We start from the raw sequence: 25,883 nt of genomic DNA on the forward strand, positions 1-25,883 counted from the left end.
ATTCTGATTCCTGACTTGATGTCAATCCCATTAACCCAGAGCATTCCTTCCCCTTTCTCCTCCTCTTCTTCTCCTTTGGCATCCAAGACTGAACTCCTGATGTTCTTCTCCTTCCTGTTTTTCTTTCTGTATTTTTTTGTGGGTTTTCTTAAATTAATAGACTTCATTTTTCAGAGCAGTTTTAGGTTTACAGAAAAATTGAGCAGAAAGTGCAGTTTCCACATAACTCCCCCCACTGCCTGCTAACATCCCCATTATTAATACCTTGTGTTAGCATGGTGCATTTGTTACAACAGATGAGCTAATACTGATATGATATTATTATAGCCCACAGTTTACATTATGGTGTACTCTTTGTCTTGTCCATTCTATCGGTTTTGACAAATGTATAATGACAGGCATCTACCACTACAGAATCGCATAGTTCCACTGCCCTAAAAATCCCATTTATTTCTCTTGATTCACCCAAGTTTAGAGATTTCCCAGAGTCTAGCCCTCTCCTCTTTCTCTCTTTGCTTTACTGGGGCAGGAAATGCCCTTGGGGTATCTCTTCCTCCCCACATTTTCAGGGATCACTTCCATCTTGACACCTCTCTGAGCGACCTCCCTGCTGGCCTGCTGCCCAGCACCACTGGGATGTGGAAGAAACCCCACTGTGCTGTGTGTCTCCGCCCCCCACCACTGACCACCTATTTCTCTTAATGACAAGCTATCTTCCTAGTCACCTCATCACCCTGGATTCAACTTTGGCTCTTCTCTTCTTATCCTTTGAGGCAGAGACCTTAAAAGGGGGCAGGGAGCAGTGACAGGTTGAAGTCATGTTTGCAATGATCGTAGACTCTCTGGCTGCAGGAATCTATCTTCAAGTCCTCTGACCCATGCAAGGTGAATGGCAAAAATAATGACCTGGTGAGCCAGCAGCCACTTTCACAGAAGAAGTACTTCTTTGTAGTCAACCCAGGAAAGACCCCTCCCTTTATTTTCACATCAAACAGGTCTTCCCTCCCCACCCCCTCTGCTGCCTTTGATGTCTCTCTTCTCTGACCCAGGTCTTGGCACTGGTGGGAAAGAAAGTCAGGATGCGACCAGATTTGCTGATCACCAATAGAATGACTGAGCTGATTCCCTGATGGCAAGGTTCAAAGAATTTATTAAAGGTTCCTTTTAAATATAAACTTATCAATTTAATAAAAACGTACTGCACAAGGCTAAGTCTGACCCAATGTTTGCCCTCAAGTATTTCAGTGAAGAATTGAGGAGAAACCTGTGTAAATAAGGAATGAAAATTCAGTGTGATGTACTGTGTAATTATAGAAGTCGGAAGATGACAAAGGAATGTATTGGGGCTAGGATTGTGTCCAGGTGCATGTAGCAAGAAACAGTGACACAACCAAATAGGAGTCATTTTTCCCAAATAACAGAAAGTGCAGAGCTAGGTAGTCAGTCCAGGGAGGTAGCAACAGAAGCTCCATTAAACCATCAGGTCTCAAACTCCCTTCATCATTCCCCGCCACCATCCCTCATTAGTGACTTTCATCTTTACGCCTACAAGATGACTGCTCGCGCATCCAGACATCCAGTGTGGGTTGTGGGCATGAAAAACAGCTGATGGTGAAGGTCAAAAGGCATGTACCAAGTGAGACTGTCTCTTTTAACCAAGAAATTTAGAGCTGTTCAGGAAGTTCCACCCAGTAGACATCCACATACACCTCATCGGCTAGAATGATGTCATGGGGCCACCAGGCACAAGTAAGCTGGGAATTCAATTTTATAAAGTGGGCACATTGCTGCACTGAACAAAATTGGAGATCAGTGAAAAAGGAAGATCTGGGACAAGCCAGCCACCCTGTGGTGAAGACACTCTGTCAGCTGTATGGAGAGGTCCATGTGGTGAGGAACTGAGGCATCTTGTCAGCAGCCAGCACTAACATATCAGCTGTGTGCTCAAGCCATTTTAGAAGCAGCTCCTCCAGCCCCGTCAAGCCTTCAGATAACTGCAGCCCCAGCCGTAACCCAATGCAATCTCATGAGACCCTCAGCCACAACCACCCAACTAAGCTCCTCCTGGATTTCTGTGTTAGTCTGTTTGGGCTACTATTACAACAGAAATTTATTTCTCATGGTTCTAGAAGCTAAGAAGTCCAAGATCAAAGTGCCAGCATATTCAGTGTCTGGTGAGGCCCTTCTTCCTGGTTCACAGACAGCCATGTTTTTTGCTGCATTTTCACATGACAGAAGGGGCAAGAGGGTCTCTTTTATAAGGGCACTAATCTCATTCATGATGGCTCCACCCTCATGGCCTAATCACCTCCGAAAGCCTCCACCTCCTAATACTATCATATTGGAGGTTAGAATTTCAACATATGAATTTTGGGGAGACAAAAATGTTCACACCATAGCAATTCATAACTCTCAGAAATGGTATGAGATTATAAGTGATTACTGCTCTTTTAATGAAGTTTGGGGCTAATTTGTTAAGTAGCAATGGATAACTCATGACTAATGCAGAAAATGAGAAAGAAGAGATGGGGGGAAACGTGGACTGGGCAACTAGCCATGCCTATCACAAAGAGAGAATAGTTAGAACTTGCTTTCAGAGTTGGATAAATCTTTGCAAAAGAAATAATATCTTAACAAGGTGTACAAGAATAAACAGCTTGCCAGGCTGAGAAGGAAAGCATGTGGGGAAATCCTTTAGATATGGAGAAACCATGCCTAGTTCACTGAGCTCACAGACAGTACGGATATTGGGTTTACAGGAAGCTCTGCTACTTCCAGCCTGTCCATTGGTGGCCGCAGCTTGGTGGGAGTTGAAGTGGTAGAGGGGAGAGAAGAGTGAAAGAAGTGGGAGATGTACATGGGAACTGAATCATAAGGGGCCTTGAAATTCTCGTTTTAAATCTTGGTTTTGACTGGAGTTTTGATGAAGAGCCTGAAGGCTCTGAAGAGGGGATTGTCATGATCAGATTCTATTTGAAAAAGATCACATTGGCAGTAGTGGTTTTATGCTTTCTAGGGTAGGGAGCATAAAACTTCCTAGACCATTTAGAGTAAAATTCTGTTGATGAAATTAGATGAAAAAAACTTGGCAACCGCATGGCATTTAGGTACTTCAACTTTTTGCAGAGATCATGGGCCCTTTTGTGACGCTTAAAAGCAGCAGAAAATTGTGCATCCTTGTGTCCAAAATATGAGTAATGTACAATAGACAGAGAATATCTGCCTGACTCTAGACTTAGAGCTCAGCCTGAATCACACCCTGCTACACACCCTGATGCACAACAATGAGATGCCACTTCACATTCATCAGAATGGCTGAAATCCAAAACACTGATACCAATGCTGGCAAAGAGTTGGGCCAACAGGAATGCTTCTTCACTGCTGGTGGGAATGCAAACTGATCTTGCCACTTTGGATGACAGTTTCACAGTTTCTGCTACTTAGGCAATGCCTCACCATTGGAGACCCCCTGTACCTTGGAGCCCTCTCTAGCAAAGTGAGGATAATGATGGAGTCCACCACATAGCCATGAGTGAGCTTCAAAAATCACCTATGTAAAGATCCCAGCAAAATGGCTGGCAAGTGATGGGATCTCTCTAGTACTCTTCAGTGGATGGTCTAATTACCTGCAAAACTATTTAGTCAGCAAGATGGTACTGGACTGAGTCACCCACTTCACAAGTGAGGAAACCCTAACAAAGATGATTTATGATTTATGGCAGAGCTAGGATTTGAATCTGGAGGTCTTGATTGTCAATCCAGTGTTGTTCCCCTTAGCAATGACATGCGGCCAGGCAATTACACTATTGAAAATAAAAGTTAAGAAATTCTGATGAAAGATAAAATAGACAATCAAAATAAGGGCACAGGTTATTCCCATAAGATGTATCTTCAGCCTTCTCTCCCCTGCTCTCATCCACAACTCCACCTGTATTAGCCTGTTTCCATGCTGCTGATAAAGACATACCCAAGACTGGGTAATTTATAAAGAAAAAGAGGTTTAATGGACTCATAGTTTCACCTGGCTGGAGAGCCTCACATTCATGGCAGAAGGGGAAAGGCATGTGTTACATGGCAGAAGGCAAGAGAGAAGTGCTGAGCAAAAGGGGGGAAAGCCCCTTATAAAACCATCAGATCTTGTGAGAACTCACCCACTATCACAAGAACAGCATGAGGGTAATGGACCCCATGATTCAATTACCTGCCACTGGTCCCTCCCACAACATGTGGGGCTTATGGGAACAATTCAAGATGAGATTTGGGTGGGGACACAGCCAAACCATATCTCTACCCATCTTACTGCCACTCTGTCTTACTCTTATTCATAATGTACCATAAGGTGCTGTGGAAGAGGATCAGGCTGTTCTGTGAATTACCTCACTTTACCCTCATGGGTGTTCAGTGAGTAAGTGGCAATTAGCACTTGGTTTTGTCACATTTGTTACAGGTGCATTATTTTAGTTCAGAAGAAACTGAAGTTCTAGCATGGCTGGTTATTGGGTATGTAAAGTAAAACAAACAAGATCTCAGCCCTGAAGGAGTCCAGCATTTAGTGAGGAAAACATGCCTTGAACGAATGTCTGCTGTGCCAGATGATAAACCCTACCCCAGAGAGATAAACAACCTGCCCTGACAAGCACAAAGAAATATTTCGATGTCGTTCTGAGTGTCAGCGAGGTGGATGGATGGATGGACCCCAAAGTTAGAATAAGGGCGCCCTTGAGTTAGGTTTTGAAGGATGAGTAGAAGCTCACCAGAAAGAAAGGTGTTTGAGCCAAAGGCGAGTAGCATGAATGATGTCCGGACACTGAACTGTTGAGGAATTTAAAGAATGTGGGCAATGCCGGAGGGGAGGGTGCATTGGCCAGGAGTGGCAAGAGATGAGGCTGGAAAGATGGGCTGAGGCCTTGATGCCTCTTGAGAGAGGGAGGAGAGGCTTTATTTCAAAGTCAGTGAGGAGCACCTGGGAGGTTTGTGAGCAACAAATTCAACTCTAAGGCTTTTGGAAGAGGCACCTATCATGGGCTCCTCCTTCTGACTCCACGTCTTGTCTTACAGTACCGAGGCTGTTCACCCCACAGAATCCCATGGAGAATGCAGACCATCCATTTTACTAGGGACTGAGTCTGTCCCTTTTGTGAGCCCACTGGAGTCACAAATGAGGCATAATGAGAGTAAGATGCATGATCAAGAGACACTTATCTAGACCAAATCCATTTGTTCATGAGGGTAATTTATCAAGAAAGCAAACCCACTGCCAAGTTGGGGGAGCAGGAGGCTCCTGGAGCTGATGCATGCTTCCTGGCAGAGCATTAACGTCACTGAGCTCCACACTCAGGGAGCCATCATAGCTCCCTGGCCATGCCAGTGCCTCCCCACATCCACAGGACTGTTTGGGAGGGGACCTCACCCCTTAGACTATGGCACCACACAAGCGGCACCAACCAAGCAGTAAGGCCTCAGAGTCCATGGAAGTTGTCGTCAGCCCTCTGGGCTCCACTGTGATTTGCAGCCCTCATGGTGACCTCAAGTAGGGGCCAACCGGGGTGCTCCATGAAGACACTGGGCGCCACTAGGACTGAAGAAGTTATTTATCACCTGCAGCTTCCAGGATTGCAGGAGGAGGGAAGCATAGAAAACGACCAGCCACCCATGGTTCAGGGAACACCCTGCCCAAATATTATTCTGCACCAGGCATTTACTGCCCTTCTCAGCAGCCCTCTGGATTCCGACTCTGAGCCAGTGCCATGTCCTGTGGGAGGAAGCCCCTGCCATCCCCATTATCCCGTCCAGTCCTCTCAGGTGACATCGAACTCAGCCAAGGAGCCTACCAATCTAACTGGTGAGGGACCGCCTCACTGCCCGTGAGACACATAAGTGTCTCGGGGCCAGGACCTCGTGTTGTTTTGTAACATAAGTACTTTCCACCCAGGGTGCATAAGTCAAGGAGGGTTTGATTGTGGAGTCCAGATCGCCGCTATCGCAGTGTTATTGTAGCCTCCCATGCTTCCTTCTGATTACTCCACTCAACATAATCTACAGCGGTCAGCGATAAACCTGCTGGCACTCAATTTATAGGCAAACAATTCCTGTCTCTTGTCAGACACTTATCTTTTCTAGCAGTCAAAGAAAAGCTATATATAGTGTCTCTCTGGCGTCTAATTCTCTTTTTTTTTTGACTCAAGGGAGAGTCAACTTTTTTTTTTTTTAATCAAGGTTTTATGTTGGGTGAAAGAGAGCAGAGTTTAGCTTCTTCCTGGAACATAACAAATGGCTGTGGACCAGGGTGGAGCAGGCTGGCAGTGAAGGACTGGCTGTAGAAAGAGGAAGCAAGGGACAGGGAGGAGCAAGGCTGGAGATGACGCCCTGACGCAGCCTGCAGGTGATTAGCCCAATGCACAAACCAAATGGGAGAAAAGCAGGATCGGTGTTGGGAAAGAAAATGGCAACAAGACGTATGACCAAGAGTGGTCCTCTAGAAAACCCGCACCTTTTCTTTCCAGAACTTGGTGTCATAGTAATGCCGTAGGAAGTCTGTACAGTGCTTTATTTATGAAGCATTTTCAAACCATTTGATTGCATTCCCATGGCACTCCCATAAGGCAGGTTAAGATAAGAACTACTCCCATTTTTAGATGAGAAAATAGACATGCTAAATGTGCTTGCCAAAGGTCACAGCACTGGTAAGCAATAACGAGAAGGACAAAAAGCCCTGGCTTTCTGCCACTTCATCCACTGCTTTTCCCATTCACTCCATTGCAGGGTTTATTCACCTTAGGCTAACTCAGTTGCACCTGCACACACACACACACACACACACACACACACACACACACACACACACACCTCTAACACTACCAGTACCCAAATAGAAGGAAACATAGAGGAGTGGCCAAAACTTTTTTCCATGGCAATATTTATAATACTCTCTGTGCTCTACAGAGATGCAATTGATTACTGCTCAGAAATTATTCTTAGCGCTTCAGAAGAAAAGCCAAAATTAATTAGACATCAGCAAAAGAAAGCTTCACTTAATTGGCTATTTTCTGTCCTCCACTTTTGGAGAAAAAAAAAAGAAAAACCCCAAAAAACAAGTTGATAAAAAGGATTTTTTTAGACAGGTTCTCTCTCTCTGCGGCCCAGTCTGAAATGCAGTGACATGATCATGGCTGACTGCATTCTCGACCTCCCAGGCTGAAGCAATCCTCCTGCCTCAACTTCCCAAGTAGCTGAGACTACAGCCACCATGCCTTGCTAATTTTTGTATGTATAGGTATAGGTATATATGTTGCCCAGGCTGGTCTTGAACTCCTGGGCTCAAGCAATCCTCCTGCCTCAGCCTCCCAAAGAGATGGGATTACAGGTAAGAGCCACTGCACCTGGTTAATATTTTATTAAGGTTTATGACCCAAGATTACTCAGCTCAATGTCCAAAGCTACACCTCTAGTCCTCTATTGCATGAGCAAAAAGCGTGCATCCCGTTTGTTCTGCTTTCTAAAACAGAAAAGATATATGCAGTTAAGACAAAATTGCATCAAGAATTAAAACCCAAAAGGGGGTTTGGGTTACCATAAAATTAAAAGAACAGGCTCCCCATTTCCCGAGTGTTCCAGGTAACCAAGGCTTATCTCTACAGGACTTTAGGAGGCTTTTAAAATACTTAGTAGAACAAAGTACAATAATCGCTTACTAGAGAAAAGCACCTATCAGCTTTCAGTAAGTTTTTAGGGCATAGCCCCATTCTTTATCCCGATTCCAGATCAAATTCCTCTACAAGAAGTACTGTGACCATTGAATGTTGCTTTCCCCACTTCTGGTCCTGGCCATGCTTGTTTCTGACACGACTTTGTCAACAGCAGCACTTAATGTGGACAGCTCTGGGCAGCCATGTGTGATGTAGGTCCAGGAAGGAGGGGGTTTCCAACTGAGACAAATCCCAGACTTATGAGGGGCTTAGTGAGTGTCCGGCAGATACAGGGCAGAGCCACCTGAGGCTCAGGGGGGTGTAAGGAAGCTGTTTTGACCCCAAACAAGAAGAGAAGACTGGAGCCCAGACAAAAAGGCCTTGGTCCTCATAGGAGAAAAGAACTGAGGTGTGACACTGGCCCTTGGAGCAGAGGCCACAGGCCCTCTTCTGCCCTTGAGGAGCTGCCAGTGGACTATCAAAGTGATAAGTGCCATCCACAAGAACAAATAACTATGTGGACCCAGGAGAGGTGGTGAGTGGGTCTGATCACATAGTCCAGGCAAGGTTTCATGCTTGAGAGGAGACTTGAAGGACTGTTCTAGATGGAGAAGGGTCAGGGACACTAGGTTGAAGGAACAGCTTGAGCAAAATTAAGGAAGTTGCAGTGGGTGAAATGGTGACTCCCCAAAATATATGCCCACATCCTAAGCCCTGAAACCTGTGAATGTGGCCTCATTTGGATAAGGGATCTTTGAAATCCGGGTGGGCCCTAAGTCCAATGACACATAGAGAAAGATGCCACACAGAGGAGAGACAAACAGAGGAAAGGAGAAGGCCATGTGCAGGAGGCAGCAGGGATTGGAGCAATGCGGCCACAGCTGGGGCGCACCTGGAGTCAGCAGAGCCTGAAGGAGGCTTGGAAGGACCTTCCCTGGAGCCTCTGAAGGAAGTGTGGCCCTGCTAACACCTTGATTTTGAATTTTCGGCCTCCAGAACTGTGAGGGAATAAATGTCTGCTGTTTTAGCCACCCAAGTGTCTAGTCATTTGCTGCAGCAGCCACAAGAAACTAATAGACAGCTATGAAAGAAACCCTAGTCCTGGGCCCGTTTGCCCCCAGAGCCACTCCTCATCCATTTCCTGCTCTGCTGTCTATGGCAGGGGCTGACCCCTGCAAGCTGTGTTTCCCCAGCTGCCCCAGTTCTCAGAGGAGTTGAGCCAAGCAGAGGGTGGGAGGAAGGGAGGAGCCAGGGAATTTCCTCCCTCCTCTCAGCCTCAAGTGGCATCTCTAGTCAGTGTCCATCTCCTCCATGGCTCTAGCTACCACCATATAGGATCATTGTGATTCCCAGGTCCCCTGAGTAACCCCAGCTTCTCACTCTAACTAAAAGTCATGATTGCTTCTGGGATAATGATTCCAGGGTGACTAGAGCACAGGGCACATGCAGGGAGAGAAGGCAACAATTTTTCCAGACTAGGCGGGCAGGGGCAATGGTTTCTGGATGAAACTGTGCCACCTCAGACCAGACATTAGATTCTCATAAGGTGCATGCACCCTAGATCCCTCTCATGTTCAGTTCACAATAGGATTCACACTTCTATGAGAATCTAATGCCGTGGCTGAGCTGATCTGGGAGGAGATGGAGCTCAGGCAGTAACACTCGCTCATCCGCTGCTCACTTCCTGCTGGTCCTAAGAGGCCACAGACCACAGACTGGTACTGATCCATGGCCCCATGGTTGGGGACCCCTGGGCTACTCCACAAACACTGAGTGACATCGGCACAAACAGCGGGGTTGGGAGGCTCCTCTAAGAGGGCAAACATCAGCAGAAGCTGCAAGCTGTCATCCCTGACTTGGGCATCCACCAGCACCCAGCTTGGTCATCATGAAGGTGCCAGACATTTCTTGGCAGGGGATTGTATTCGTTTCCTAGGATGACCATGACAAAGTAACAGATCATGTGACTTCAACAACAGAAATATATTTTCTCACCCTTCTAGAGGCTGGAAGTCTGAGATCAGGGTGTCAACTTCTTCCAAGGTAGGGTTGGTTCCTTCTGAGGCCCCTGTCCCTGGACAGCAGGTGAGCATCTTCTCCCTGTGTCTTCATATGGTCTTTCCCTTTGTGTGTGTCTGGGCCCAAATTTCCTCTTCTTATAAGAACATCAGTTCTATAGGATTAAGGCCCAGCCTAACAACCTCCTTTTACCTTAATTACATGTTAAAGACCCTCTCTACGAATACAGTCACGTTCTGAGGTACTGAGGGCTAGGGTTTCACATATGGGTTTGGGGGAACAAAGTGCAGCCCCTAGCTGGGGCTTAGGTGTCAGTAGCAGACAGGGAGAGAGAGTGGAAGACAAGCATGCCCAGTGGGAACTGCGCACACCAGCAGAAGAGGCCAGTGCAGGGGGAAGGAAGGAAATGGAAGATGCCTTGGAGGAGCCAACCTGACCACTTGGGCAACTGGACTCGCTTCTGAGACCATGTGAAAAACCTCAGGGACTTCCAGAAAGCTCTAGCTGAGGTGCTGGTGGCTGGAAAGGCAGAGAGTCAGTGCACGAAAGGTTTGCATTATTAATGCAACTCACAGGTTGATGAAATCATTTAGAGAGAAATCTAGATTTTGGAAGGAATTAAGTTTTTCCTATGGCCCGGCCCTGCACACCACAACACAGACATGCACAGGTGGTGTCTGGTCTCCTCTGCATGGCAGCCCTGCAGAGGTGAAAACAAGAAACCAGTCCACGCAGAGAGTCATTGCAAGTAAAGGGAGACTCAGACGGAGGCTGCGGGAGCCAGCCCAGCTACGTGTGTTGGCCACATGCAGCCTATAAGGCTGCTCCAGGACCCTAAGCCTATGTCCAAGGGAGCCATAGACACGTGCTTTTGCTGATGAGCCACAATTTATTAATAGGAGACTCTGTGGGGTGCACCGCAATAAATTGTGATTCGTGAAATTTATAAACTGAGATAGCACTAGCGAGAGGTCCTGTGAATTGTAATTCTCTCGACCTGACAAATGAACCGCTTTGAGCAGCAACAGCTTCAGCCAAGTAAGAGAAATAAATCAGCTGGTGGAACTGTGGTAAGAAAGCAAACAGTTTTATTGGTCTATGGATCTTGAGAAATGTTGATTAAATCAGATCTGGAATCCCCCCATAGTCGTTTTACAAGCTGCTTTATCCCAGAGAAGCCCCAGCCCTCTCCATATTACCACAATCTCCCAGGAAAAACAAGGAGTGAGTTACGCTGTGTTCAGGGTTGGAAACAAAAATATATCTTTTTATGGTCCTGAGAAAAGGTGAGTCTGACCATTCATTCGAGGAAGCTTCTGTATTCCCCAAGTCTATATTAGAGGAAAACTTCGTGGAAGGCTTTCCACAACTGATAAACTCTCAGTCTCCAGAGAGCAAACAGAAAATACCTTGAATTGTAGAACCATTATGTGAGAATAAATTAATAAATGGGGCTGATCAGAGATTAGTGTTTGGACCAACAAACTATGGGTTGACCTGGCAAGTTAAGAGTAGAAACAAGAATGCAGTGGGCAATGTTGAAACTGTAGACACTAGAACTAACTGCTTTAAATTGTATTTATGTCCTGAGAGAACCCATTTGCTATCAAATAACTAATTACACTCCAGTCTGTTCACTGAAGCAAGCCCCAAAAGACTCCATTCCAGAAAGCAATTTGGTTTCAGCCAATGGTTACATTTATTTTTAAATGTAGCCTTCAAATTCAGAATGTCATATTCCAGACTTGTCTCCCCTCAACTGATACAAATTACCAGGCAGGAACCATTTAATTCAGACGTTTATTTGCAAGACCCCAGCAGGAGAGAGGTAGCAACTTCAGAGAAGGGAAGGGTAGGAAAATATTGGTTAGCCATCTATGTGCCAGGCAGCATGTTCAGGGCCTCACAACCTTTGAGAAACTATTACCACCTCATTTTAGACAGGAGACTGAAACTCGGAGATGTTCATGAATTTGCTGTGGCCACACAGCATTGATTGGAAAAGGCAGGGATGCACTGACAACTAAATTCATGCCCTTTCCACGGTGTCATGTCACCTTTCAAAATTGAGGACCCTAGAATCTTCCAGTTGATCCCTCTCCCCACGTCCCCCAGCCTCTTGCTGCCCAAAGACGCAGATCTAACCGGATCCCAGGGTCAAATCACTGCCTCCCTTATTCTTGACCATCTCTGTGGAAGGAACCCCCACCTCCTCCCTGGGGCAAGATGCATGGGAAACTGAGTCTGTGCCACCCAGGGGGCAAGACTCCCATGGTTGGACAGAGAGGCCAGGCATTCCAGACAAACCCCCTCCACCCCACCACGAGGAGAGCCTGCGGGGTGGGGTGAGGAGTTGCTGGGGAGTTTCCAGTTTCAGGAGCTGATTGCCCTAAGATGGAGAAAGGCAGGTCACAGCGGTGCTCCAGTGCAGATTTGAACAATTTGTTGCAGCCACAGGACACTTCCGAAATGTCTTTCCCAGCAGCTCTGGCTCTGCCCCGAGCAGGAGCGTGTTTGTGTGGCTGCAGGGCACCGGCAGCAGCCCTCCCTGCTCTCCCGACTCCCTGTGGCAACGGGAGCAAGAACTTCGGGGGGTCAGGCATGGAAACCACAGCAATGAAATCCGACTTCAAAAACACAGATGCTGCGATGTCCACTTGCAGAACACACAACATCTGGGCTGATCACCAACAAGATTCCTGCCACCTGAGGTGGAGGCAGGGCAGAGGCTACATATCTCCGTCCTTGCTGCTTGTGGGGAAGGACCACTCTCCCTCGCCTCAGGCTTCACTCTCGCTGCTCACGCCTACATTGCTGCAGGGCTGTCAAGTGGGTGTTCTCTAACCACTCAGGGGCTCATTCCCAAACACTCCTCCCATCACATTACCCCCAGCTCTAAAAAATTGTTCTTGCTTCCTCGTAGCCAAGAGCAGGGCTTGAAGGAGGATAGAAATTTCCTGGGGGTCCTGTTAAAATGCAGGTTGCGATTCAGCAGGCCTGGGGTGGGGCCAGGCTTTCACCTGTCTAGCAAGCTTTCAAGTCCAAGGATGCCGTTGGTTTCAGGACCACATTTTGAATAGCAAAGGCCAGTATGTACGTCACAGATTCCTAAAGCTCCTGTTGAAAACTCTGGGCCCCCTCCCCCTAGACTACCTTTCTTGCCTCCTTGGTCTCCCCGCCCCTGCTATGCTCCAGGCAGAGTCAGCTACCAGCCCACAGCCACACCCACACCCCAGCTCGCCCACCGTGGGCGTTCTGTGCCCACCATTTCCCTCAGCAGCAAAGCTAGCACCCAGCTCTGCTGTTCAAATCTTACCTCCTGCAAGTCCTAGTCTTCCCATAAAGACCATGGTCTTCCTTGCAGGAAGAGCTGCATTCCAGAGCCCTGGCATACAAAGGGAACAATCTTTGCTTTCTCAGCAAGTGTCAAGCCCAGGCATTGTTTGGGAGAGACAGATTGGGCTACCTCCCTTTAGTGAAGCAAGCCCTGAAAGCTGCCTTGGCTGGGACCACGGCTCTCGGATGGGAAGCCCTGCTGCATGATGGCCCTTTCTGAAGGGCATTCACTAGAGTCTGGTATGCTCAACAATTTGGAGACCAGGGTTTCTCATGCAGTAAATACCTGTGTCTGAGAGAATCTGGCTGATACAGATAAAATTTCATTTTCCTGCTTCACCTTGGTGAGGCCAAATATCAGCTAATGAAAAGTGGGCTATGTACTTTTTTCTTTTTTGAGACAAGAGTGTCACCGTGTCGCCCAGGCTGGAGTGCAGTGGTACAATCTTGGCTCACTGCAACCTCCGCCTCCCGGACTCAAGCAATTCTCATGCCTCAACTTCCTGACCTAGCTGGGATTATGGCTGTACCACCATGCCAGGCTAATTTTTGCATTTTTAGTAGAGATATGTTTCTACATGTTGACCAGGCTGATCTTAAAAACTTGGCCTCAAGTGATCTGCCCACCTAAGTGTCCCAAAGTGTGGGGATCATTACAGGCGTGAGCCATCACACCTGGCCTGTACTTTCTATAAAAATATTTTATACCATCCAATATTTAACTGGGAAATGACAGCAGAACTCTTAGCCATCCTTTGTTTTAAATATTCAGAAGCATCTATCTGACACAGCCCCCTAAGAAAGGCTCTCTGGGGCACAATTTAGTTTTCCTGTTTTACTCCTGATGGTGAAACTCCAGCCAAGATTTTCCGGTTGTGGAACCTCTTCTGATTCTGCCGTCTCATGGGTTGTGGAAATGATTGCAAATTGGAATGAAATTTTTCATCTTATCTGTCCCTCTGTTATTTTGTGGAGGAGGGTGTGGTGTTATCAGTTTGCAGTGGGGTTTTAGGGGTGGTGTCAGCCTTGCAGAGAGTTTGGTGGGTTTTCATTTCCCTGGCTTTGCTGTGTGCTGTTTTGAGGGAAATGGGTAACCGGATCTTAGAATCACTGGATGTGAAGAGATAACATTGACTATAGGCAATTCTGTTTACTGATAAAAATAATATATAGTTTTCAAATAGTCCCATAATGAGTCACTTCTAAATAGTCAGAAATACATTTCCTGCTATTATTCTTTGAGACTGAATTGATAATTTTATAAAATTACTCCCTTGCCAAAGTAGTCCTGTCGAATGCATGTCGAATTTGCAACATAGTCTTAAATCTGCAGTAACCTGGCCTTTTGGGACCCACTAGTTATGAATCAAATTCCAGAGCATATTCTCTCATAAGAAATGTATTCTACTTGCTTCTTGCTGTTCAAGTTAACGAGAAAAAGAAATGTATTTTACATCTAGCTTCCTTTCCTGAAAATAGCAAAGAATAGCGTAAGAGCAAGAGTCAGACAAAATCTACTGGCAAGAGTCCAGAATGCCAGGGCACTGGCTCTTCAGCCATCCTCCTCTTTGGCAAAAAACAAACATCACAAATCACTAATGGATGGGGCCAAAGTCTAATCTAAGCCCCAAGTGAGGCTGTGGGCTCCTGAAGCAAAAGTCAAGAGACCTGGATGCTATGTCTTGCTGCTCTGCCCCTCAACAGTTTGGTTACTTGGAGCAAGTCTTTTAATCAATATAAGCCTCAGCTTTCTTATCTGGAAAATGAGGTTAACGACTGCCCCACTTACCTTGCAGGATGGCTGTGACGATCAAGCCAGACTGTCCCTGGGCAAGCACCTTCTAAATTTACACAAAGAGGTGAGTGCCGTGTGATTGGCAGGCAGTATCTGCTACTGGTTCTGGGGCTCAACAAAGCAGTTCTGTTTCCTGCTGTGCTTCCAGACTTCCCTCCCTTCCTGGGCTACCTTTTAAAGATAGAACTGTTATGGGGGGCAGGGGTAGAAGTGGAAGAAGGAAAGAACAGGTATTTTAGAGGGATTAGAAGCCTGTCTGTTTCACATGTGATTCGTTAAATCTCTCTCCTGTATGTCCTTACTGAGTCCCCAAACAAATTATCCAATCCCATCTTGTCACTCATCTCAGTAACAGAATTAGTTAATCCTAGTTAACTAGATAACTTATCTTTCCCCCACCCCCAAGGAACAGAGGCCATCACTGTGTCTCCACAGGCTCTCTCAAGGGAGATTACCCTTTATCTTCTCCATAAGGTGAAGAAGGAGACAGGTGATAGAAAAGGGAGCCTTCAAAGGATTCTAGTGCCTCCCCCAGGACTGGAAGGGAAGGGAGGCCTGTGATTCCACATGTGGAGGCTCTCCTTCTCTGGCAACCCTCGGGAGGCAGCAGGGTCTCAGGGAGAAATCATAGCCATGGCAAACCTCTGCCAAGGAACAGTGGAGCCAGCACCCTCCCAGGAGCATGAGGACTTAGCAAATGAGCACATCAGTGGTCACCATGTGGACCAAAGACCCGAGGACCATATTCAAATGATCTGGGTGAAAGTCCATAGGAACTGAGAGGAAGGGGTGTTTCAGGAAGGTCTGCAATGGAATTTCCTACCACCCTGGCAGGATGGCTATAGTAGCATATCAAATTTAGCTTAAAGCAATAAAAGAAATGTGAAATTTCTTATGCCCTATTGTTAGAGTAGAATTCACATGCCTGCTATCTTTCTGAGACATTCTGGCAGATAACCCTGCTTTCTTTGGAAACTCCAGAGTTCGGGAGAAACAGTTCAAAAGATCAGCACAAGCTCTTTCTGAAATTACCTTCTGCTCCCTCCCCCAGTGAGAATTTACTCAGGGAAATACCAATCCAGCAGATACTTCCTCCATAACCTGAAACCCGAGCAGTAGATGCCCTACCCTCAGCTCACCCACAAGCACTTCTCAGCAAACCTGGAGGAGAAAATAATGTCTTATCTTTCTTAGATGCAAAAAGGAACACACAACAAACACGTCAAGAAATAAATACAAAAGTTTATAACTAGCAAACATTGTCTACAGTCACCAGGCAAGAACTAATGTTGAACCGCTCTCCCAACCAATGCTCGCAATTTTGGAAATAGAAATGTTATCGTCCTTATTTTACCCTGAGAAAATTGAGGCTCAGAGGTATTAACTAACTTGCTAAAGATACCAAGCTATTAAGTGGCAGAGCTAGGATTAGAATCTAAATCAACATTCTATTCTACTACGCCGCATAATCCCAGTTATCTGGTATTCTCTAGCAGCATGCTTCTGTTTTTTAGTTCATAACGTGTGTGTGTGTGTGTGTGTGTGTGTGTGTGTGTGTGTGTGTGTGTGAGAGAGAGAGAGAGAGAGAGAGAGAAACTGAATGTAGAATAGGAAACACAGATTTTAAAATGTAACCATTGCCATATTTGTTGAACTCTGGAAGGGGAAACTGTGAGTTCCAGTAGGTGTCTGTTGAGTTTTGGCTGAAATGTGCCCACCAGCTGATTTAATGTGATAATCAGGGGTGGGGGCCCTGGTGACAGGCTATGATGTATTGGCTGTTGTTCTGCACTTTGATGTCCCCTGGAATTTGTCAAAACTTCACTTCAGCACTCCAAAAAGTGCCCTGACGTCATCCGTCCCACTCTCTGTCTGCAGGAGCAAATGGCAGGGGAGTGGCTGTCCCTGGAGTTCAGGTCAACAGCAGGTCAGAGAGTGGCAGACCTTTCCTGAGGACAGCTGGCGGCAGCCACTCCCCAGGCTTACCACCTCACAGCCAGGGGATTCCTGTCTCTGGGGGATAAAAATCTTTGCTGTCTCTGAGTGAAGGGGGACGGCAGATCCCTCCTATCCCAGTTCAGTCACAGGCTTGTGGAAAAAGGAATCCTCTTCCACGCCCTTAGTCATAGGGATTGAGCTGCAGGCGAGGAAGGTGGGTAGGGCTGGTGGAATGAGGGGGACATGCCGGCTGAGCACGCGGTCTCCAGGACACTCCTGGCCAGCAGCCCAGGTCAGGAGCCAGCCTCCGCCATCCCCCGAGGCAGCTGTGGTCACACTGAGGCAGCAGCAGGCAGAAGGGCGTGCTGATGCACAGCTCCAGGGGCCAGATGAATCATCCCCAGGGCTTGGCCAGCTGGAGAGCAGGGCCTGTTTCCCCAGGCTGGTCTGGACAGCACAAAGATCCGGGAACACTGCTGGCTCCCAGCACTGGGGATCTGAAGTGGCTTCTGGGAGCTGCTGATCTCTGAAGAGTCACCCTGTCATGGAAGCGAGGAATGTCAATGTTTGGAGCAACGGGGCTAAGGGGGAGAGTGGCTTGCCTAGAAAACTCCATCGTGCTTTTGGGTTGCCTCATGTTGGCCTCTTGATAGGATTAGACCTGTCAAGTTGGATCTCAGTGGGTCCCTGGTACTGTGACATTGGAATCATTGTCCTGATCTTCCTAGCACAACATGACACCACCTCTGTTGAGAAGCCAACCCCCAAGAGAATCCAAGAAACGCCATATGCCTTAGTTTATTCAGGCTGCTGTAACAACATACCATAACCTGGGTGGCTTATAAACAACAGAAACTTATTTCTCACAGTTCTGGAACCTGAGAAGTTCAAGGTCAAAGCACTGGCAGATTCCATGTCTGGTAAGGGCCCCTTTTCTGATTCAGAGAAGGCACCTCTCTACTTTGTCCTCCCACAGTAGAATGGGCAAGATCGCTCTCTTTATAAAGTCCAATCATGAGGGCTTCTTCCTCATGACCTAATCATCTCCCAAAGACTGTACCTCCTAATACCATCAGTTTGGGGGTTAGGATTTCAACACATGCATTTTGTGGGAACATAAACATTTGGTCTATTGCATGGCATGACTCTTCATTTTATTTTTAGCTGTCTGGACCTTAGTTTCCAGATCCATAACATGAGATTTGTAATGTCCTAGCTTAGAGAGTTGTTTTAAGAATTAAGTGATCATGTACATTAAAATATTTAAGCACAGTGCCTAGTACATAGTAAATACTCAATAAATATTCATTGGTTTCCTTCTTCCTTGTCCTCTCTTTTCCCTCTGAATCCCCAAATAAAAATAAACGCCATTTTGCAATAACTAAAACTTAGGAAAGTTGATGTGACATTGTCAACTACAGCAAAGTTAGAGACTAAACAAGGTTCTAGAGACATCAAGCTGCTTCCCTGTCTACTGCTGAAGAAAGCCCCATTCTAGTCAGGTAAGCAGGGAGCCAAAAATCATGCTGGCCGTGCATGCAGGGATGTAGCTAGTGAGGGTGGCAGTCACTACAACTTGTGGAGGTAAAGAGATTTAAACTAAGGAGCTTGGACAGTGCAGACATGGGCCTGCAGGGGAGAAGTCCTCAGCCAGAGAAGCCATCAATTTCCCTTCTAGTTCAGCAGAAAGGAGAAGTTTCATTGGCCCAGAAAGGGCCACTTCTCATTGCAAACCAACAATTTCTGACAAGGCAGTGGTCTTAAGGGTCACTTGGGATTAACTACTGGGAAATAATTTCAGAAACGGGCCACAGACATCGAGACAGTTTGGCTCCCTGTGCTGAGAGGGTGACGTCAGCTGTGCAGATAAATTCTGAAGAATCTATCACCCCTCAAGCATTGTTTTACTAGCTTATAAAATGTTCCTGAGATCTTTCCATACTAATGACTTCTGGGGGATGTCCAGGGCATCCTGGAAAATTACAGCAAGAGGGTATCCCTCCAGTTCTTTCTTGTCCAGAGCCTAATTTCTTTTAGACTTAGCCTAATTGCTTTCTATCCCATGAATTCTTATTAAATGGGAAAACTTGATACTGCATATTTACTGTTGAGTGCTGTGCAGAAGAGCATGGAAACATGGCCAAACGCTAGGTTCTGATCAGAAAATATGCCAGATGTGTATGAGGACCACAGCACTGAAATGATTACAGTTTGCTTCTCTGAGTTCTCACTACGTCATTTCTCAAGACCTGCTTATGGGTACCTTTGTATATCCATTCTACAAATCAATACACTGAACTATAAAGACAGACCAAATAGAATCTGCTTATGGATATTCAGCAAAACAGCTGCTGAATCAATCCAAAAGGTCATGGCATCTTGGTCCCAGACATCTTCACCATCATTCTTCAGGAAAGCAAAGTGAGATTCAAGAGAGCAAACAAAAGTGGAGACAGATGAGTCCAAACAAAGCAGCAGTTTCCTTGATCTAAAAAGCTCCCAATGTCCTTTAGGGGATTCTTTGAGAGACAAGAGAGTTCCATGCAGTAGAAGGAACCAGTCATATCCAGGCAAACATTTGCTACCAGCTAAGATTACTTAATAGAGAATGCAATCTACTTTTACAAAGAACATTTGAAAATGCGTAACTTCTTCTCACTTGTTGCTGAGAGCAAAGCTATGAATATGGTATTATTATTGCCATTTTCCAGACAAGGAAACAGATGCTTGGAGAAGGTACCTTGCCCAATGTCATACCACTAATAAGCAACAAAGCCAGACCACCCAGCAACCTAGTTGTTCTGAATCCAAGTCCAATGCTCTTTGCCCTACATTTCAGAAGTTCTTACATGGACAAGGTAACCAGATCCCGCATCATTGAACAACAAAGAAAACATTGATCAAAAGGGACCTGAACATGCCCTAGAAGAACTGACTTTTAAGGGAATAGTCACTCAACAATTTCCCAAAGTATTCAAACAAGATGAAAATGGCAGGGGGGTTCTAGGGTAGAGAATCACTGAAGGAGCCTATTCTGGGCCAGGAGGGGTTCTAGAATCCTTTTTCAATGAACTCTTAGGGCTGGTGTCTTTCCAAGATGGAAGTCTTGTGTTCACGCTAGCATGAGTTCAGGGTGTACACAGGGACCTTGAACCCTGAAGCCTTACAGGAAAGCCCTGGGATGTCTCAGGCCTCCTGCCATCCTAGGATCTGGTCCAAGGGGGTACAAACCTGGGCCTCATGTTCTTCCAGGATTATTCACAGAGACCTAGACTCCTGTTCTCTGTCACATCTGCACTCATAGAGCTGGGCCTCAGGAGGTGAAGTGGGGACAAGACAACATCCCCAGGTGTTGACTCTAGCTTAGGCTCAGGGTCAGGAGCCCTTGCCATAGCAAAATGACTTGCCCTGGCCAACACAGTCATAAGCACAGATGATCACACCCCAGGCTAAAAAGGCGGAAAACCAGTAGGCAAGGAAACCATTTTGTCATCCAAGGACAATAAAGTTTATGTATTCCCAGATGTGAGTCCTCCCACTTAATCAAAGCAGAGGCCCATTCCCATGAAAAGAGCTTTTCTCCAGCAAAATGGGAAGGCAACTTCTTTGGGGCTAAATTTAGACTTCACCCACAGGCGAAGGACTCCAGTTCTTCAGGGCTGCCAACAGAACAAGCAAATGGTTCAGTGTCCCAGCTGGCTACAGCAGGCTCCAAAGCCAAGCCAGCATGAGTCTGAAATGTTCCGAGCCTAGGAGTGTGGGCCACACAGTTCCTGGGGCCCAGATCTGCTCCAGGCTGGATCACATCTTGGAGGGTATACAGCTTTGGTAGCCCTGCTAATGTGCCAGCCTGTTTGCTTGCCCCCACCAAGGAGTAGCAGTCCAGTACCCACCACTCCGAAGAGCAGGCTCAGAGTTACAGAGGATGCAAAGTGCAAGAAAGCCTTTGGCTTTAAAATTTTTCTAAAAGATATCCTGGGAATCATCACTGAGAAGGCCATGCTTTGCAAAAGAACCAAATCAGTATACAGGATGGTATGGTTCCAAAGAAGTCAAGATAAATGATCTATGGTCACATAAAGCTTCAGTAGGAAAGGTAAAGTTTTTTCCTTGGGGCAGGGCCCCTTCCATCTGAAGCTTGCAGTGTCCTCTCCCTACATCAACACAATTTCTAAGTGGCCCCAAAGCCATCACGGCAAAATATTAAGAGGCATTCCCTGTCTTGGGGAGAGGTGAGCGTAGTCTCTACTAAAAAAGAAAACAAAAACAAGTTTCATTGATTTCTCTGCTTGGCCAAGCTGGCATTTTCCCAGAGGTACCCTGCACTAAAGATCTGGCTTCCCATCCTTAACTCTCAGGAAGTATATGCCAGCACATCCCAAAGTGGTCACCAATTCACTACTGCCAAACTTAATCACAATGTACACCAGGTGAGACTGAGTGAGACTTGGATGGGGAACGATAATCAGAATTTACCGTATCCTTCACGTTCAGCATTCCTATAGATATGATCCAAGATTTGCTTAGGGAGTAAAACAAGATAAAAATTCACCCCAAACATGCCCCATACTGCACAGACACAGCTCCAGTGGCATCTCCTTAGAAGCCTCCAGCTGGTAGAGCAAACCACAATTTTCACCGAGCTTCCATGGCCCTGTGCTCTCAGCTGGGCTGCACCACCTATTCCTCTGTAAACATTAAGGACTTACATTGGCGTCCCCCAGAGACTGGAAGTTACTCCAAGGAAGAATCCTGATTTTATCTCATTTTGAAACTCTAACTCCAGGGCATAGTAGGCTTTCAATAGACATTAGATGAGTTAGTGAATAACTAATACTGAAATGTGTAAACATTCTTGTTTGAATATCATGATGTTCTTTTTAATAAAAGGAGCTGGTGTGAAGCTAAGGTTAACAGAGTTCCATCAAAAAAAAGAAGTATCAGCCGGGCACAGTGGGTCACGCCTATAATCCCAGCACCTTGGGAGGCCAAGGCGGGCAGATCACAAGGTCAGGAGTTTGAGACCAGCCTAGCCAATATGGTGAAACCCCATCTCTACTAAAAACACAAAAAAAATTGCCAGGCGTGACAGCACATGCCTGTAATCCCAGCTACTTGGGAGGCTGAGGCAGGAGAATCACTTGAACCCAGGAGGTGGAGGTTGCAGTGAGCAGAGATCATGCCACTGCACTCCAGCCTGGGAGACAGAGTGAGACTTCATCACAAAGAAAAAAAAAAAAGAAGAAGAAGAAGAAGAAGAATCATCTTCATCATCACCATCATCATCCTAGGACTGCTCAGCCACCCCTCTCTACTGTATGATGAAACAAACACCATCCTCTTTAAAGTGAGTAAGCAAATGTTAATGTTTGATTATTCCTGACTGGCTTTTGTTAGATGGAAAAAACTGAGCTACCTTGCGTATTTCTTTCTTTCTGCTTATCCAGAGGTGGACGTGCTGCTTCACCCTAGTGGGTCCCTTGGCAGCAGGGTTAAGCAGTTAAAACCCATCCTGATTCAAGCACCAAAGATAGAAAAACAAAAACCCATCTGCCCTCACTTTTTGGAGTAAAGCCCCTCAGCCACCTCCCAGCCTGTCTGTCCCTACACCAATGACCTGCCTGCTGATACACACTGTGGGGAGGTCAGACTGCACCAGATAGACTTCAGAGGTCAGCTTAACAACTCTCTCCACCAGTCCTAGGATGAAATACACACAGTGACAGTCTAGCAAAGAAGTAATATAGGAATCACCTCAAAGAGTGAGAGAATTCTCAGAGAACCTAATCAAGCACAAGCAATTATCCTCCCTTCTAATGCCTGCGCATCAAGAATATAAATATTCAAAAGAGAAGCATGCCTGTATCACCATTCCTGAGCCAAATTTTGCACCGCATCTTACTCAGGCAACCAGGAAGGGAGGACAAGAATGCAAATCCCATTGAAATAATAAGTAAATAAAATAACTTTCTTTCACAGCAGCCAGAACATTTCTAAGAGGTTTGTGCTACAAGGCAATGTACTGAACAAGAATACTGGGAAGGAATTGCTGAATGGAAGGATGATTAGGGTGGATGAGCATGTTTCCTTTTAAAACAAAGACATATAAATGATTGTAAGTTGCCATGTGTATTTCAACTTGATGTTTAAAGACATTGGACTTAGCAGGTAGGAACTGTTGCCCTCTACTGGATGGAACATCATAAGAATACCATGGTTTCATATTTGCTGCAGTTGCCTGGATGCTTTTTATCCTTCCAAGGGTACAGATGGTCATGGTGATGGTAATGGTGAAAATGATGATGGAGGAGAGGGAGGGAAGGAGGAGAGAAGGAGGAGGTGATAACCATGGCAATAAGAATCCCTTAGATTTATACAGCACTTTAGTGTCTTACAAAGTACATTCACACAAACTGAATTACTTGAGCCTCACAATTAACCTGTGAAGAAGGTGATATTGCAAATGCGATGACTTTGGCAAAGAAATTAGATCAGTTCCTACAGATACTGAGACAGTAAGAGGCAGAGCTGAAGTTCTGACTCAGGCTTGCTAATACAAGCCCTGAAAAGGTTTCCCTTCATTCTGTTTAAAGGTGAGGATGTACAATGGCTCCAAGGTGAAAATGAGCTTAGCAGATGACAAATTTTGGTAGCTAGAATTTTTTCAGACAGATAACTTCTAATAGAAAAGGACCAGCCTTGGGCTTCCCAAATATAAGTCTGGAAATCACTGGAGGATATCAGAAGGGTGACCAGAGATGGTCATTTTTTCAGACACCCCTTTAAGAAACCTCTACAGTATGTAGGTAGGAACGACCTCTCCTGGGAATGTGTATATTTTTCTATTAACTAAGATTAAGAGAGCTCATTTCTAAAAGATCTGTTTGACTGTCATTCATCTAAATTTATTCAACCAGTTACATGACTCATGTAGCTTTATGTATAATATCTAAAACCTGAAAACAACCCAAACTTCAACAGATGAATGGTAACACAAAGTGTGGTGCATTCCTACCATGGAATACTACTCAGCAACAAAAAGTAACAAACTGTTGATACATGCAACAACTTGGATGGAGCTCAAGGGCATTATGCTAAGTGAAGAAAAGCCCATCTCAGAAGGTTACATGCTGCATGATTCCATTGATATAGCATTTTCAAAATGGCATCACAGTAGAGATGGAGTGCAGGGGAGAGGTTGCTAGTGCATAGAAAAGAAGAGGAGGGTGTGACTATAAGGGAGCGTGCAAGGTGCCTTCCTCCATAGCGACAGAATAGCTCTGGAACATTATGTGGTGGTAATCAAATGAATCTATATATGTGAGAAAACATCATGGAATTAGACACAAAAACACACAAAAATGAGTGCATGTGAACACTGGTGAAATATGAGTAAGAGCTGTAATCCAGTTGATAATTTGGAGTCAATCAATGTCCTTGCTTCATGATGTAAGAGGTCATCATTGGGAGAAGCTAGGTGACGGGTACTCGGGACCTCTGCACTATTGTGACAACTTATTGTGGTCTACAGTTATTTCAAAAGGAAAAGAGAGAGAAGAAAAAGCGAGACAAGGAGGAGGAGCAGGAGGAAGAGGAGCAGGAGGAGGAAAAAGAGGAGGAGGATCAGGAAGAGCAGGAGGAGGAGGAGGAACAGGAAGAGCAGCAGGAGGAAGAGCAGGAAGAGAAAGAAGAGCAGGAGGAGGAGAAGCGGAGGAACAGGAGCAGGAGGAGGGGAAGCAGGAGGAAGAGGAGGAGCAGGAGGAGGAGAAGCAGGAAGAGGAGGAACAGGAGGAGGAAGAGCTGGAAGAGGAGGAGCTGAAGGAAAAGCAAGAGGAGCAGGAGGAGGAGGAAGAGCAGGAGGAGGAACAGGAAGAGCAGCAGGAGGAACAGGAGGAGAAAGAAGAGCAGGAAGAGGAGAAGCAGGAGGAACAGGAGCAGGAGGAGGAGGAGCAGGAGGAACAGGAGCAGGAGGAGGAGGAGCAGGAGGAGGAGGAGCAGGAGGAGGAGGAGCAGGAGGAACAGGAGCAGGAGGAGGAGGAACAGGAGGAGGAAGAGCAGGAGGAGGAGGAGCTGAAGGAAAAGGAAGAGGAGCAGGAGGAGGAGGAGCAGCAGGAGGAGGAGGAGCAGGAGCAGAGCCAGACAGCTGAGGCCTCCAGACACAGCAGTCAGGACTCTAGTGTGGTGTCTGTGAGATCTCCATGGCAGCCACTCCCAGTGCTAGAGCTGCAGCAGAAAGAGTTTGGGCAGGAGATGGACTCCGGCGCCTTGAAGGCACTGAGGAGAGCACCTGGTGGGTGCTGGTGCTGGTGCTGCTGGGTGTGAGGGATGTCGCCTCTGAAAATGTGTTTTTTTTTTATTTTAAATGGAGGGATTGGATTAGGTGGACCTCAGGACTATTCCATGCCTAATATTCCGCATTTCCACGAGTAGCCTAAGCGAATCTAGTCACTGTGATCCAATGTTCACTTGTGCTGCTTGCTCTGTTTCCTGACAGCCAAAGTGAAATCACCTATGTTTTGTGCCAAGTGTCGACACTCATCATAGACAGCTTGTGTTATTGACTATAGTTCTATTTGAATATCTTGTTCCACAACTAAATTATAAATTTCTCTTGAGACCATAACTGACTAGTATTTGTGATGCTTGGTGTCTCACATAGCAGGTCTAATTGCAGAGTTCATTATAATTGAACAGCGCTCAGAGACTAAAAAAAGTTAAAGTTCCAGTTGAAAATATTGACATATTTGACCATTTTTTGAAAAGTTAAAAGTTTTGTAGGATAAAAATCACCACCAAGCCAAGAAATTAATGGCAAACTGGGCAACATCTTTGTAACGGTAACAGGACAGATGTGAATACGCAATGCACAAAACAAAAATGACAAATGGCCAGAAGCACATGGACATTCAGTCCCCTCCTTATCAAGGACATGAACATTGAAACAATGAGGCTCTAGCTTTTTGTTTTTATTTTGTTTTTATCTATTAGATCAGCAAAAATGAAAATAGATTACAATATATAATGTTAGCAATGATGTGGAGAAATAGACATTCTCATAAACTGCTAATAGGACTATAAATGAAGGTGGTGGACACAGAGTAAAATTTGAT

At 45.9% G+C, this 25,883-nt stretch overlaps 1 protein-coding gene and 1 long non-coding RNA gene across 5 annotated transcripts in view; both read right to left on the bottom strand.

Moving 5' to 3' along the window:
- The window catches only part of BBS9 (Bardet-Biedl syndrome 9), a 726,661-nt gene that overhangs the window by 141,525 nt on the left and 559,253 nt on the right, over positions 1 to 25,883 (bottom strand). The window lies entirely within an intron of this gene.
- LOC105723357 (uncharacterized) lies at positions 11,511 to 12,395 on the bottom strand. Its single transcript, XR_010344026.1, has one exon. It is a non-coding gene; the product is annotated as an uncharacterized LOC105723357 (long non-coding RNA).

This window comes from Aotus nancymaae, unplaced genomic scaffold (assembly GCF_030222135.1).
Source record: "Aotus nancymaae isolate 86718 unplaced genomic scaffold, 86718_ANA_hifiasm-v0.15.2.pri h1tg000025l, whole genome shotgun sequence".
NCBI lineage: Eukaryota > Metazoa > Chordata > Mammalia > Primates > Aotidae > Aotus > Aotus nancymaae.